The following is a 16,135-nucleotide window of genomic DNA, read 5'->3' on the forward strand; positions in this document are numbered from 1 at the left end:
AAAACCACAATGAGATACCATCTCACACCACTTAGAATGGCAATCATTAAAAAGTCAGGAAACAACAGGTGCTGGAGAGGATGTGGAGAAATAGGAACACTTTTACATTGTTGGTGGTACTGTAAACTAGTCAACCATTGTGGAAAACAGTGTGGCAATTCCTCAAGGATCTAGAACTAGAAATAGCATTTGACCCAGCCATCCTATTAGTGGGGATATACCCAAAGGATTATAAGTCATACTGCTTGCTATAAAGACACATGCATATGTATGTTCATTGCGGCACTATTCACAATAGCAAAGAGTTGGAATCAACTCAAATGTCCATCAGTGACAGACTGGATTAAGAAAATGTGGCACATATACACCATAGAATACTATGCAGCCATAAAAAAAGATGAGTTCTTGTCCTTTGTAGGGACATGGATGCAGCTGGAAACCATCATTCTCAGAAAACATCATTCTCAGCAAGAACAGAAAATCAAATACTGCATGTTCTCACTCATAGGTGGGAATTGAACAATGAGATCATTTGGACACAGGAAGTGGAGCATCACACACCGGGTCCTATTGTGGGAAGGGGGTAAGGAGGAGGGATAGCATTAGGAGATATACCTAATGTAAATGACGAGTTAATGGGTGCAGCACACCAACATGGCACATGTATACATATGTAACAAACCTGCACGTAGTGCACATGTACCCTAGAACTTAAAAAAAAAATCAGCAAACCTTATTTTTAGAAATCTGAAAACAATAAATACTGGTACTAAGATTATAATATATGGTGATTCTTTTCCACTTTTACTTGATTCTGTTGTCCTCAGAACTGAGGAAGAAGTGTTTTCCAGATATCTCAGAGTCTACTTTTGTTAATCCACGCTTGTCTTCTGAGGGGGATGAGATATTGTATGCTGCTACTGTATTTGAAAATCATACTAGAATTCACTTCAGACTAAGCACTGTTATGTAGTTGGAACTATATACACTTGGACATGCTTTATGACAACACTGAAAATGGGTGTTGTATATAAACTTCCCTCCATCTGGATATGTTTTAAATTCCATAGCAAATAGAAACATTGGCAAGACAGGAAAAATACTAAAGAATAAACATTTCAGCCCTCCAGAGGCTATAATTCATTTAGTCATTCATTCTAATACACTCATTCATTTAACAAGTATGTATTTAGCATATGCTAGAAACCAGGCATTGACATAGGTGCTAAGGACACACTAGTCAACCTTAAGGATGGATGGAAATCCCTACCTTGTTAAGCAGACCTTCTGCTAATAAGATGTATCTTCAACATACCAGACTCTTGTTAACATACTCCTAGAGCAGGGGCATGTTAATGTACCTAAATTTTTCTGTGAAGGGTCAGATAATACATATTTTAGTCCTTGTGGACTATATAGTTTCTATTGTAACCACTCTGATCTGCCATTGTAATATGAGAGCAGCCATAGATAATGTGTAAATAAATGTGGCTATATGTCAATAAAAACTTTAATTACAAAAACAGGTAGTTGAGTTAGACTGTAGATCATCTAGTCTGGGTCTCTGACTTGATAACTTAGAACAGAGACAAAAATCTGCACAATATGAAACGTTACTTTAGAAATCAATCCAGAAATCTTCATTTTGCAGGTGAATTAAATGAGGTCCTGAGAGGTTTAGCTCCAGGCAACAAAGTAAACTAATGGCAGAACCAGAACTAGAACCTATAACTCCTGACTCTTAGTAGAGTTTCTTTCTCCTTCACTAGATGGCCTCTCCTGTGCTGGAAGTCGTAGGACTTACTACAGCGTTGTTGTACTATGCGAAAGAGAACATTTTTCTTCGGTTTCTTGGGGTCCAAATACTACTAGTTTTAAAAACACCTGTGCACTATCATCACTATTACCACTATCATCACTACCATCATCACCAGCTTCACTATCATCACAACCACCACTACTACTAACCTCATCAGTATCATTATCACCACCATCATCACCATCATCATCACAAGAAACAACCAAAGACCACCACAAAAACTCAGAGTCACAAAGGGGTTTATTTTTCTTGGTGCAGCAGGATCTGAGAGTGCATTTAAGTGTCATTGTGGAAGCACCTCAGTAAGGGGACATTGAGAGGAGCTTCTTATGGGCTTGGGTTTGTGCCGATGGTTCTGAGGATGGATTACAAAGCAGAAATTCACTCTGGATCAAACGCTATCAAGAAACAGAGACTGTTTTGAAGTCCTTGGGATTAAAAAAAGAGAGAGAGAGAAACAGAGACAGCTGATGATTGGATTTCTTTATTTATTTTGTCTAGCGGTGGGAGGATTATAGCATGGGTAGAGTGGTGTTGGTAAAGAAGTACCAATCACTCAGCTGAGCCAGAAGAGGGGCAAGCTAGTCATTTTTGTGGTGGTGAGTGGTCTTGTTGCTCTTTTGTTTCAAACATCAGTTTTTTACTTTCTTACTTGTATTTTCACACTTCAATAGCAGTAAATAAGGTCTACTGTTTAAAAATTGTAAAATTCAGATAGGAAAAAAAGAAAATTAAAATCCTCCATCCATAGATAATAATTAACAGCTTGGTATGTACCACTTTTCTGTGTATACATGCACATACATATATTTGCACAAGATATGAGATAACAGTATACATTCCAATTTAAACTACATTTTTACTTAATGTATAAAACATGTTTCCATAAAAAGCATCATTTTTAATGAGTTCAAAGATATTTCACTATGTGAGTCTGCCATAATTTATTTAACCGATTACTTATTATTATATATTTAGAAGAAGGTTTCCAGTCTTTGCTGTTATTAAAAACATAGTCATTTTTTCGTGCAAATTCCAAATACTTTCCTTGGGATAAATTCCTAGAACTAAGAATGTTAAATCAATGCGTATATACATTTTAAGACTTTAAAAAAGTGTTAGTAAATTTCTATCAGAAAATCTGTATAAATTTTTGCTCATGCATATAGTGTATGAGAATATTCCTAATCCTCCAAAAATAAAATATCCATTTTACTTAAAACTGACTCTAGCATAATGTCCTAAGGGTATAATTTTATTCTTTTTACATAGAATTTATTCACATTTCCCATCAGTCCAATAAACTTTCATTGAATATTAGTGTGGGCCAGTCACTGTGCTAGGTGCTGAATATAATCTGTGATTTTTCATAGTCAGTATCTTTACTTGTCACAGTCTAGATACATGACCATCAACCACTTTTATAGAAAAAGGTAAGAGGAAGTATAAATCTTGTGAGATGAGGATTTTTAGGAGGAGAATTGTATCTGTATTGTAGCACCACGAACAATCCATTACAAATAATTTATCATCATCATCTTGGAGGTGCGACACAAGTTAACATTTTCTTCAAATATTTTATTTAGTTCTATACTTTATATAAATTAACATAACTTTTGGCTGTTATTTGTCCAAATATTTATTGAACTCCTAAGAAAATATTAGTAATCACCATAAAATACATTACTGACTCATAGGCAAACTCTGAACTAGTTGTTCTGGACAAAAAAAAAAGTTGCTGGATATAATTTCCATATCCTTGTTGTTCCACTGTTCAATTAGGAATATTTGTCAAGCCTCTATCAAGAGAGATAAGAACACAAGTGTTAATATGTGAGGTGGCACTAGCTATCTTGGAAATAAAGCTTCATGTTGCAAGGAAAAATTAAAACTGGCCATTGAAATGTCTAAAATACACAATTGTAAAGTGAGATTTTTTTTTCTTTAATTTTATTTTCTGCTGCGCTTTCTTAAGATTAGGGAGAGGGTTCATTATTAACCAGATTCTTGCTTTCTATTAAAAGCATACACACCATCAGCTTGGGCATATACACCATCCTAAAATTCTGTTGCATGTGTACACTTTTCATTTCCTTGTGTCTTTTTTTCCCAATTCAGTGCATGTCAATAAACACTATTAGACTTTCATACTAACAGCTGTAGCTATTTTATAAATTAAAATAAATTCATAAGAGTTTATGCTTTCAAAAGATAATTTCATTTGACATCTATGTTCAGAAGTGATATATATTTGCTAATATCACACTTAGGTTGTTTTCTCAATACTTTCTTTTGCTTTTTGAATTATTGTTGAGTCCTTTCACGTGAAACTTATTTAAGCTGTAATGATCTGTTTTTAAAACAAATCATTATAATGACTGTAATTTGTATTCTTTATAAGCCACTTTAATTTTTAAAGTAGCATTGAATCATTCTACAAAAATTTGGATTAAAAAAATATAAAATGCATTCAGCATATGAAATATTATTCCTTTGATATACTTTCTTTGTATCCACATCATTCTAAAGTAATTTTATGTATTTTATATTCATCAATTATAATAAAGATTAATTTTAATATGTGCAGAAAATCATAATCATACATAATATGTATAAGTCTTAGTCTTCTTTTTCATTATTACGATTTTTAAATTGCTGCTTTATAACTTAAAGTGACAACCAAAATTATCATTGGCACCCTGAGTTTTAAATATGCTAATACATTAATTGAGTTGGCTTTGTTGCTTTTATGTAACTTTGCAAGTTTTGTGTGTTGAGAGTGACATAAGTTCAAAGATCTCAATGTGAATCATTACTGAGACAGTTATAAATATCATTAATTGTTTAATTTTGGTATTTATATTTTGTAAATGAAATTAATTTGAAATAACTAGTATGCTTTGTTATTCTTTTATTCATTTTGACTTAACAAATGCATATTGAATAGTTACTCTGCATAAAACACTGCATGAGAGGTCAGCCCGTACTTCCCATACTTTCATAAAAGAACCATTATTTTTTGGCAAAATCTCTTTCTCTTTACTCTCTTTTTCTCTTTCTCTCTCATGCACACATACACACACAGAGAATTTATTCAGCAAAAGTAAAAATTATATATATATAATCAGTTTTTAATGTTTATAATTTTTTATTCTTTAATTTACAGTGAACTTTTCTGGGGCGGTGTACAGTGGTATATATTTTGCTAATACATGGAGTCCTGTGTTCACCACCACAATCAAGCTACTAAAGAGTTTCTTCACACACACATACCAATTTCTCATGCTGCCTTTTTGTAATTGGCCCCTCCTCCACTTCAATCCTTGGGAACCACTGATCTGTTCTCTGCCTGATAGTTCTTGCCTTTTCCAGAATGTCACATAAATGAAGTCATAGAGTGTGTAGTCTTTGAATGGAGTTTCTTGCACTTAGCATAATGCATTTGAGATTATTCATGTTGTCATACATATCAGTAGTTCCTTTTTGTTACTGAGCAATGTTACACTGAATGTATGTGCAACTGTTTCACTAATTGGGGGACATTTTGGTTGTTTCAACATTTAGCAGTTATGAATAAAGCACTTGAAAACATTAGCTTACAACTATTTTGGTAAACATAAGTTTTTATTTCTCTTGTATGAACAGGAGTGGGATTGCGGGTCATATGGTAAATGTATGTTTAATTTTAGAAGAAACAGCCAAACTGTTTTCCAAAGTGGCTGTGCCATTTTACATTCCCACCAGCAATGTGTGAGAGTTCCAGTTGCTCTGCCTCATTGCCAGACTTATGACGGTTAGTTCTATCAATTTCAACTATTTAAATAGATGTATGTTGTATTGCATTGTGGTTTTAATTTTTTCATTGTCCTAATGACTAATGACACTAAGGTTATTTTCCGTTTGTATATCTTCTCTGGTGAAGCATTTTAAAAAAATCTTTGACCATTTTAAAAATTGGCAGATTTTTGAAAATGTTGAATTCTGAGATTTGGATACAAGTCATTTGTCAGATACGTGATTTGAAAATAAATCACTTAAATACGCTTGTTGTTTTATTCTCTTAACAGTGTTAAAAGCCTTATTTAACAATTTTTTATTTTAGGGCTCATGCTTTTGTTGTCATATCTAAAATCCCTTTGCCTAATCCAAGGTCTTAAAACTTTCTCCCATGTATTCTGGTAGATGTTTTTTAAAGGATGGTTTAATGTTCAAGTCATCCTAGACAGAACCTTGCTGATTCTGTTAGGTCTTTGGACACTGAGCCTCATTATCTAGGTTTCTATCTTGATTTGGAGACTACCCAAGTGAAAGTGCTATGTAAATTCTAGAATGCTGTAGACTTTTTAGTTATGTTTCCTTACTTTTAAAATTATGAAAATAGGAACTGTTATGTACTTACATGTGGGTCACAACCCTGTGGCTCATTTCCTGAGTTCCCTGAACCTCTGCTCTTTCTAGCTCAGTAGAATGCAGCATGATGTTTATGAGTTCTAAGTAGATCTGCTTTTTGATAAATCTGGCTCTGGACCCACTAGCTGAGAGAATTTGGGAAGACTATGTAGCTCGAGTAGCAGTTTTCTCTGTGAAGTACAAAACTCAGTCCTTCTCAGTGTTTTAGCAAATCTGTTATTGTTAGTTAGCAATTGTTGTCATTTGTATTGAAATGCTGCCTTGCTCCTTCCATACTCCTTCAGTTATTAAATTACACAAGAGTCCAGGAGTTGAGGTTCTTTCCTTGTTGCCAGTCTTTCCTGTTGTTGGCCAGCATCCCAGATACCCCATTGCAGTGCACCCTCCGCCTACAGAGACTTTACCCCACCCAATTGCTCTCTGATGATGATAATCACCAGTTGTGCCAAAAGACACCGCGTGTCTCTAGACATTAAATTCCACCTGCCGAAACTGTCCCTCTCCACCACCTACCCTTCCCTGACGTTCACTACAAGTTAGAGTAAATGCTGATTCCCAGGTCCCAGCTCCTCGTGAGGTTGCCTGTACTCCACTCTCCAACTCAGAAGCTCTTTCCAATAGATCTATTTTGCCTCTTTTCAAAGCATTCAAAAAAGCTTTGTCACCTCTTTTTTAAGTTCTTAATTAAAAGGCAAAACTCATGTCATAAATTCACCACTGGTTTCTACTTGCATGGGATTGAAATCTCCTACTTTAGTTTAGGAAGTTCATAACAGACTGTATAGGTAATTTTCTGCCCCTCTTGATTTAAAATGGCTGCTAAGATGGAAATTCAGATTGCATAACATTCCATTTCAGTGGAACAGGATTGAGGGTGGCAATAATTTGAACATAATGGGTATTGAAAAGTTTCATGTTCCAGAACCGTGGGTATGTCGAGGCAAAGCCTGACTATTTTAGCTATAAAACTAACTGCCAAACTGTACAGAGGTTTACTGTCTCAGGTTACGTAAGATTTCTTTTGTGAAAGGTTCTTTTATTTGTTTGGGAGTTGGAGATACTGCTTACATTGCTCTGTAGTGTTTTGAATGCCATCATTTTTTCCCCTTTGAAAATACAGGAGTTTTCTGTGTGTTTTGAAGTCTGTTTTCATCTTCTTTCATCTCTTCTCACTCTCGAAACTAAAGTAAGGATGTGAGAGATGTAACATCTCCACTCACTTCCCCATCCGGGAGCTGTGATTTTTTCAGAGGAAGAGAGAGAAGTGCCTTTTGATTATTGTTTAGGGGCAATTGCGACATCTTCCTGGAAAGTTAAGCACAAGGAGAGATCAAATGCTCTGGTTTGAAGTCCAGTTGTATTCACAGCTCACGTGAGAAAAATGTGAAATCAAGGAAAAAAACAGCTGAATAAAAGTAAACCAAAATCCAAATGATAGTGAAGTTCGAGCAAAATATTGTAGAAATGTGAAGAAATGACATCCTGTAAGCCAGTGGAAGATGGATACTAATAATTTATTATCGAGTGTATGGGTATTTAAAAAAAAAAAAAAAAAAAAAAAACCCAGGTGGAATCCACTTCTTAGGCTCTTGGACCGCCATGCAGTTAGCTTCTGCCTGCTGTTCCATGGAAAGTCTCTCTGGAATCACCTGCTACCTCATAGGTACAGGCAGAGTCAAAGTGGGTGCCAGCCACCCATCTTAATGAATCAGTGCTAATGGGGTGCCAGGAAATAATTAATGCATTCAATTTCTTATTCTGAGGATGGTTAAAAAGTGAGATTTTTAAACAAAATTGTGTCTGAACCATTGAAGTCTTTGGTTAGCCTATCATGGCCTTGGCTGTCCTTCTATTTGTTCTGCTAGGAAGGGCTGTTATCACTTTTCAACATCGTGTATTCTCTTTTATTAATACTTTGGGCTCCTTTTGTGATTATGATATGGTTTGAGCTGTGATTTTTATGATTCGTGTCACTTTGGTGTTTATTAGAACTGCATGTTGCTGGGTACAGTTTATCAAAACTGCATATTACAGGCTCAGGCCTGTACTCACAGCATTTTGAGGGGCTGAGGTAGGAGGATCACTTGAGCCCAGGAGTTAAAGAGCAGCCTGGCAGCATGGCAAAACTCCATCACTACAAAAAATACAAAAGCTAGCTAGGTGTCATGGCGTGCATCCATAGTCCCAGCTACTAGGGAGGCAGAGGTGGGAGGATTGCTTGGGCCTGGGAGGTCAAGGCTACAGTGAGCCATGATAGCATCACTGCACTCCAGGCTGGGTGACAGAGCAAGATTCTATTTCAAAACAAAACAAAACAAAATAAAAACCCTGCATGTTGGGGTGGTACATCTTGATGTCAGAATGAGCAGAGCACCTAGCTCCATCTTAGGGATTTTCCCATTGCCAGTGACCTGGAACTCTCTCTTACATGATGTCAGCAGTCCTGAAGGAGGTAAGATAGAGTGAGACCCACCACACCACTGGAAAAACATCTTAAAACTGAGGTGAAGGTCACAGATGTTAGTTCCTGCGTCTTCTAGTGATACCTTTACTCCCTAGGAGAGGTCGTCAGACACGAATGATTGGGGAAACACTTAACAGTATGGATGGTGTGAGTAAACCTGTATCCCTGGAGCGAGATGACCCTACTTATTCTTGCACAGTGACTAAAGAAGAGACTATATGCTGAAATGCATTAGATCTGTGTATGCACTATTCCTGGGCACAGTTGGACCCACGGTAGAGCGATGCTCTTGGGAAGGGGCTCTAACTCTCGTGTTACTATCCTTTGTACTAAATGGAGAGAGCAAATAATATGCAGTCTAGATTTGCATACCAACTACTCAAGGAGTCACAGACAGATATCTCGTAGCTATCGACCTGCTATCATGGATATCAAATCCCTGGTGTGATAGAGCCTGGACACATTGTGCAAAGCTGAAAATAATAGAATCTCCTCCCATTGGAGAATGAGGAGCCACTAATCTCAGGCAGCTTCTTGTCAGGCAATGTGGAGGTAGTCACCAATATTATCCAGCAGAAACTCCTGTTTACCTCTCCAAAATAATATATGAAAAAGAGAACAGCCCGGGTGCGGTGGCTCAAGCCTGTAATCCTAGCACTTTGGGAGGCCGAGACGGGTGGATCACGAGGTCAGGAGATCGAGATCATCCTGGCTAACACGGTGAAACCCCATCTCTACTAAAAAATACAAAAAATTAGCTGGGCGTGGTGGCGGGCGCCTGTAGTCCCAGCTACTCAGGAGGCTGAGGCAGGAGAATGGCGTGAACCCGGGAGGCAGAGCTTGCAGTGAGCTGACATCCGGCCACTACACTCCAGCCTGGGTGACAGAGCGAGACTCCGTCTCAAAAAAAAAAAAAAAAAAGAAAAAGAGAATAATACATTGTGAGGACATATGTTAATTTTTGCATTTATAGCAAGGGAAGGAGGATAGAATATGGGTAAATATTCAGAAACAGATGAGGTTATGGGTTTGGTGGAGGAATTGAGGTAATTACATACAGCAGGTTTCTATTTTCTTTATTAACAGGTTAGGTCATTTGTTGAGAATGAAGTGAGCAGCATCTGGTTCAGAGGTTTGAGGAAGGTGGAGAAGTATAAGAATAGTCACTGTGGACAACAGGAAAGAGATTTTCCTGGAGAAGAACTGCAGGATTTCTGGACAGTTACAGTTTGAAGCCATGCATTTTTAATGGTATCAATCTCAGTGGTTGTGTGATTATTCTCTAGCAGTGATTGAATCAGCAGTCCAGGTATAAATATGAAGAAGGTAGACTTTGGGATGAAGCAGGGTTGAAAATTTACTTTATGGCATTGTGTCAGGGTGGTTGCACTTACCGTTACCATTTGTTGCCATTGCTTTTAATGGCAAAAACCGCTATTATTTTTGCACTAACCTAATATATTGGTAGAGAACAATTGTAATGATAAAAGTATTTAGGACATGGCCATAGGGCCTGAAGTTTGAAGTGGAATGGGAATAAAGATAATGAAATGAGGCAATGGAAAAGCTAAGAGTCTTAGAAATGTAGCTTAGACTCCAAAGCAGACTAAAATACCAAGGAAACAGTGAAACATTTGATGAAGAATGAATCAATTACTTGTAAAATTTAGGAAACATGGAAACATGAAGTAACTTAATGGCAATAACTATTTCATGGCTATTTTTGTGGGTTCCTCCTTTTGCTTATACCCCACAGGAAACTCTTATTTCCTCCAGCTTGAACTGTGTCAGAGCCAGATGGGAGTCTGCAGTTGTCCACTGAGGAGCCATGATGGTTACAAATACTCAACCATCATACAGGTCCATGGTTTCTCAACTCACAGGGATGAGTGAAAAAGTAACCAGAAGCTGAGGGAAGAAAAATTGGGCTTCTAATGACAGGAGAGAGTGAAATGAAGAAATGAAAGTTCTTGCAAGAGAGACATAGCCTTTAGTGAGGCCAACACAGCGCATGGTCAGCCCGTAGACCAAAGTCAATTGCTTAGCTTACCTGTGCTTATGTGTCTGCCCAGGCCCTTCCCACCTGCAGATCCATCCCACATAGACAGTGTTCCACCTGAATGTGAAATGCATTCACTGATTTCTCTAACTCACACCCTCGTACATCTCCCTATGTTAGAATAGAAGGTGGAATACTTAGAAAGATAGTGGGATAAGAAAGCCCTGCTCTTGATCAGGATTGAATTATATAAAATTAGTTTTAAATCTGCTTCTGAGTTGTGTAACAGAAACTCACAAGACTCCTGCAATCAGAATTATTATTATTATTATTTATTATACTTTAAGTTCTGGGATACATGTGCAGAACATGCAGGTTTGTTACACAGGTATACACGTACCATGGTGGTTTGCTGCACCCATCAACCCATTATCTACATTAGGTATTTCTCCTAATGCTATCACTCCCCTAGCCCTCCACCCCGGGACAGGCCCTGGTGTATGATGTTCCCCTCCCTGTGTCCATGTGTTCCCATTGTTCAACTCCCACTTGTAAATGAGAACATGCAGTGTTTTATTTTCTGTTCCTGTGTTAGTTTGTTGAGAATGATGGTTTCCAGCTTTATCCATGTCCCTGCAAAGAACATGAACACATCCTTTTTTATAGCTGCATAGTATTCCATGGTGTATATGTGCCATATTTTCTTTATCAAGTTTATCATTGATTGGCAGTTGGGTTGGTTCCAAGTATTTGCTATTGTGAACAGTGCTGCAATAAACATATGTGTGCATGTCTTTATAGTAGAATGATTTATAATCCTTTGGGTATATACCCAGTAATGGGATTGCTGGATCAAATGGTAATTCTGGTTCTAGATCCTTGAGGAATCGCCACACTGTCTTCCACACTGGTTGAACTAATTTACATTCCCACCAACAGTGTAAAAGCATTCCTATTTCTCTACATTTTCTCCAGCATCTATTGTTTCCTGCTAATGACTGCCATTCTAACTGGCGTGAGATGGTATCTCATTGTGGTTTTGATCTACATTTCTCTAACGACCAGTGATGATGAGCTTTTTAAAATATATATATATGTTTGTTGGCCATATAAATGTCTTCCTTTATCAGAATTATTTTTAAAGGTAGTTTTGAGAAAGAGAATTTGGGACTATACTACAGAAAGTCTTAAATTTCAAGATAAGGAATTTAGACTTTATTCTAAGATTCTAAACTAAGGCTCTCCCCTTTGGGGACAGAAAGATAACATGTTGGAAGTAGCACTTTTAGAAGATTCATGAGATGCTGGTGGATGGATGAAATGTGTTTGTTTCACCTTACATCAATGGGAAATTTGTCTTTTGTTCACTATCAACAGATCTTGTAGTTTCTTCCTAAATAATGTCTTTAAATAGTTTTCCTTTTTCTTCTATTATTCTCTCAATTTCATATGCAGCCACTATCATTTTATTTTGTTTCTCTTAATTTGCTCTCAGACATCCACCTTTCCTCCTTTAGTTTGAAAATGCCAGTTATTTTTGTCTTTTTAGTAACTTTTGCGGAAGAAGATCACCCATCAAACTAATCAAAAAGCTCTCAGTGGTCTCATTTTAATTAAATAAAAATTTCTAATTATGAGTTCAAGGTACTTCTATCCATTCTTTATCTAATTTAATTTCCTTTATTTCTTAGGATTGCCTCCTTTACTGTATGTTTTCCAGTGAGATGAAGATTTTGGTCATTTCCTCATTCATATTCCTGCTTTTCAAAACCCAAGCAAGAAAGGAAACTTCTGCAGTGACTTTCTCATTATGAAATCTTAGCATTCACTAACTGGCCATGATGGACAACCAGCCAAATGGACACATATACACTAGTCTGTACCTGCAGAGAAAGAACTGCAAATCTCTGTGATCAGAAAACTATCCTATCTTGTACATTATTAAAAGTCTGCCTCCAAAAAGTTTACTTCTGGAATACTGTAATTGAATAGAATCAGGGATTCTACCTGTGTCCTTCAACTTTCACATCTTGTCTACTGAAGTAAAGGTTGAATTTGCATTAGACCCAATGCAGTAGACACAGTAGTCTGTGAATGGAAATGGGCAAACCTGTGACCTCCCAAAAATTAAATGTGAAAGTTTTGTTTGTATATACTCATGGCATTATTCTTTTAATGAAGAGATAATCTGTATACTTTTCTTTTTTAAAAGATACTTTTATTTCTTTATTGTTGTGAACTGACACAGCTAATTTCTTTCTGAAGAGGTTCTTTGGTTGAGAATGGTAGCAACTAGTTTGATGTGGGGGGTGAGAGTTAGCAGTCCCCCACAATCTTACTTTCAGGTTATAATGAAAGAAATCTCTTACAAAATTTTTACACATGGTGAAGGCTGCTCTCTGCTTCCAAGATATCCTCTTCTCACTGCAGCCTTACATGACAGAAAGGCAAAAAGGGACTAATGCTGTGTCCTCACATGCAGAGAGATGGAAGGGCCAGGCAGCTCTCGGAAACCCCTTTTATAAGGTCATTAATCCCATTCACAAGGGTGGAGCCCTCATGACTTAATCACTTCCCAAAAATTCTTTTGTTTTTTCATGATTATGGGTACACAATTGTTATATATATTTATGGGGCACATGTGATGTTTTGATACAGGATACAACATGTAATAATTACATCAGGGTAATTGGGTATCCATCACCTATCATTTCTTTGTGTTAGAAACATTCCAGTCCACTCTTTCAATATTTTAAAATATACAATAAATTACTGTTGACTGTATCACCCTGATGTGCTACCAAATACTAGACCTTATTCATTCTATCTAACTATATTTTTGTCCCCATTAACCATCCTCACTTTTTCCCCTCCACCCTGATCCCCTTCCCAGTCTCTAATAGCCAATATTCTACTCTCTGTCTCCATGAAATAGTTGTTTTAACTTTAGCTCCTACACAGGAGTGAGAACATGCAAAATTTGTCTTTCTATGTCTGGCTTAGTTCACTTAACAGAATACACCCCAGTTCAATCCATGTTGTTGCAAATGACAGGAGTTTCTTCTTTTTTTTTGGTTGAATAATATCTCATTGGGTATATGTACCACATTTTCTTTATGCATTCATTTGTTGATAGAAACTTTGGTTGATTCCAAATTATGGCTATTGTGTATAGTGCTAAAATAAACTCTGGAGTGCAGATATCTCTTTCATATACTGATTTCCTTTCTTTAGGATACATGCTTAACAATGAGATTGCTGGATCATATGTTAATTATCCATATGCAGAAGAATGAAATTAGACCTCCATCTCTTGCCATATACAAAAATCAAAGCAAAATGGATTAAAAGCTTAAATCTAAGACTCCAGTCTATAAAACTACTACAAGAAAACACTGGGGAAACTCTTCAGGACATTGGTCTGCACAAATATTTCTTGAGCAATACCCCACAAGTACAGGCAACCAAAGCAAAAATGGACAAATGGGTTTACATCAAGCTGAAATGCTTCTGCATAGCAAAGGAAACAATCAACAAAGTCAGGAGACAATTCACTGAATGGGAAGAAATACTTGCAAACTACCCATTGACAAGTGCTTAATAATCAGAATATATAAGGAACTCAAACAAGTCAAAAGGAAAAAATAAAATAATCTCATTTAAAAATGGGCAAAAGATCTTAATAGACATTTCTCAAAAGAAGATGTACAAATGGCCAATAGACACATAAAAAAAGCCAACATCATTGATCATCAGAGAAATACATTTTAAAACAACAATGTAATATCATCTCAGCCATTAAAATGGCTTTTATACAAACAAACGCTGGCGAGAACGTGGAGAAAGAAGACATCTCATACACTGTTGGCGGGAATGTAAATTAGGATAGCCACTATGGGGAACAGTATGGAGATTCCTCAAAATACTATGCTGAAGTATTTAAAGTTAATTACAGGTACCATAACATTTATGCATATAACATACATATATAAAATTTTACATAAATGTAGAGATCTCATTGTATATGCTCTATTTTTTTTATTATTATACTTTAAGTTCTAGGGTACATGTGCACAACGTGCAGGTTTGTTACATATGTATACATGTGCCATATTGGTGTGCTGCACCCATTTACTCGTCATTTACATTAGGTATATCTCCTAATGTTATCCCTCCGCCCTCCCCCATCCCCAAATAGGACCTGGTGTGTGATGTTCCCCTTCCTGTGTCCAAGTGATCTCATTGTTCAGTTCCCACCTATGAGTGAGAACATGCGGTGTTTGGTTTTCTGTTCTTGCACTAGTTTGCTGAGAATGATGGTTTCCAGCTGCATCCATGTCCCTACAGAGGACACAAACTCATCCTTTTTTATGGCTGCATAGTATTCCATGGTGTGTATGTGCCATATTTTCTTAATCCAGTCTGTCACTGATGGACATTTGGGTTGATTCCAAGTCTTTACTATTGTGAATAGAGCCACAATAAACATATGTGTGCATGTGTCTTTATAGCAGCATACCTTATAATCCTTTGGATATATCCCCAGTAATGGGATGGCTATGTTAAATGGTATTTCTAGTTCTAGATCCTTGAGGAATCGCCATACTGTTTTCCACAATGGTTGAACTAGTTTACAGTCCCACCAACAGTGTAAAAGTCTTCCTATTTCCCCACATCCTCTCCAGTACCTGTTGTTTCCTGACTTTTTAATGATTGCCATTCTAAGTGGTGTGAGATGGTATCTCATTGTGGTTTTGATTTGCATTTCTCTGATGATGAGTGATGATGAGCATTTTTTCATGTGTCTGTTGGCTGTATGAATGTCTTCTTTTGAGAAGTATCTGTTCATATCCTTTGCCCACTTTTTGATGGGGTTGTTTGTTTTTTCTTATAAATTTGATTGAGTTCTTTATAAGTTCTGGATATTAGCCCTTTGTCAGATGAGTAGATTGCAAAAATTTTCTCCCATTCTGTAGGTTGCCTGTTCACTCTGATGGTAGTTTCTTTTGCTGTGCAGAAGCTCTTTAGTTTAATTAGATCCCATTTGTCAATTTTGGCTTTTGTTGCCATTGCTTTTGGTGTTTTAGACATGAAGTCCTTGCCCATGCCTATGTCCTGAATGGTATTACTTAGGTTTTCTTCTAGGGTTTTTATGGTATTAGGTCTAACATTTAAGTCTCTAATCCATCTTGAATTAATTTTCGTAGAAGGAGTAAGGAAAGGATCCAGTTTCAGCTTTCTACTTATGGCTAGCCAATTTTCCCAGCACCATTTATTAAATAGGGAATCCTTTCCCCATTTCTTGTTTCTCTCAGGTTTGTCAAAGATCAGATGGCTGTAGATGTGTGGTATTATTTCTGAGGACTCTGTTCTGTTCCATTGGTCTATATCTCTGTTTTGGTACCAGTACCATGCTGTTTTGGTTACTGTAGCCTTGTAGTAT

The 16,135-nt window shown here is 36.8% G+C and overlaps 1 long non-coding RNA gene across 1 annotated transcript in view; it reads left to right on the top strand.

Annotated features, from left to right (window-relative positions):
- The window catches only part of LOC119620709 (uncharacterized), a 46,933-nt gene extending 34,034 nt beyond the window's left edge, over positions 1-12,899 (top strand). Inside the window, exon 3 of the long non-coding RNA XR_005237261.2 lies at positions 12,384-12,899. This is a non-coding gene — a long non-coding RNA (uncharacterized lncRNA). The remainder of the gene's footprint in view (positions 1-12,383) is intronic.
- The last annotated feature ends 3,236 nt before the right edge of the window (positions 12,900-16,135 follow it).

Source organism: Chlorocebus sabaeus, chromosome 15 (assembly GCF_047675955.1).
Source record: "Chlorocebus sabaeus isolate Y175 chromosome 15, mChlSab1.0.hap1, whole genome shotgun sequence".
Taxonomy (NCBI): Eukaryota; Metazoa; Chordata; class Mammalia; order Primates; family Cercopithecidae; genus Chlorocebus; species Chlorocebus sabaeus.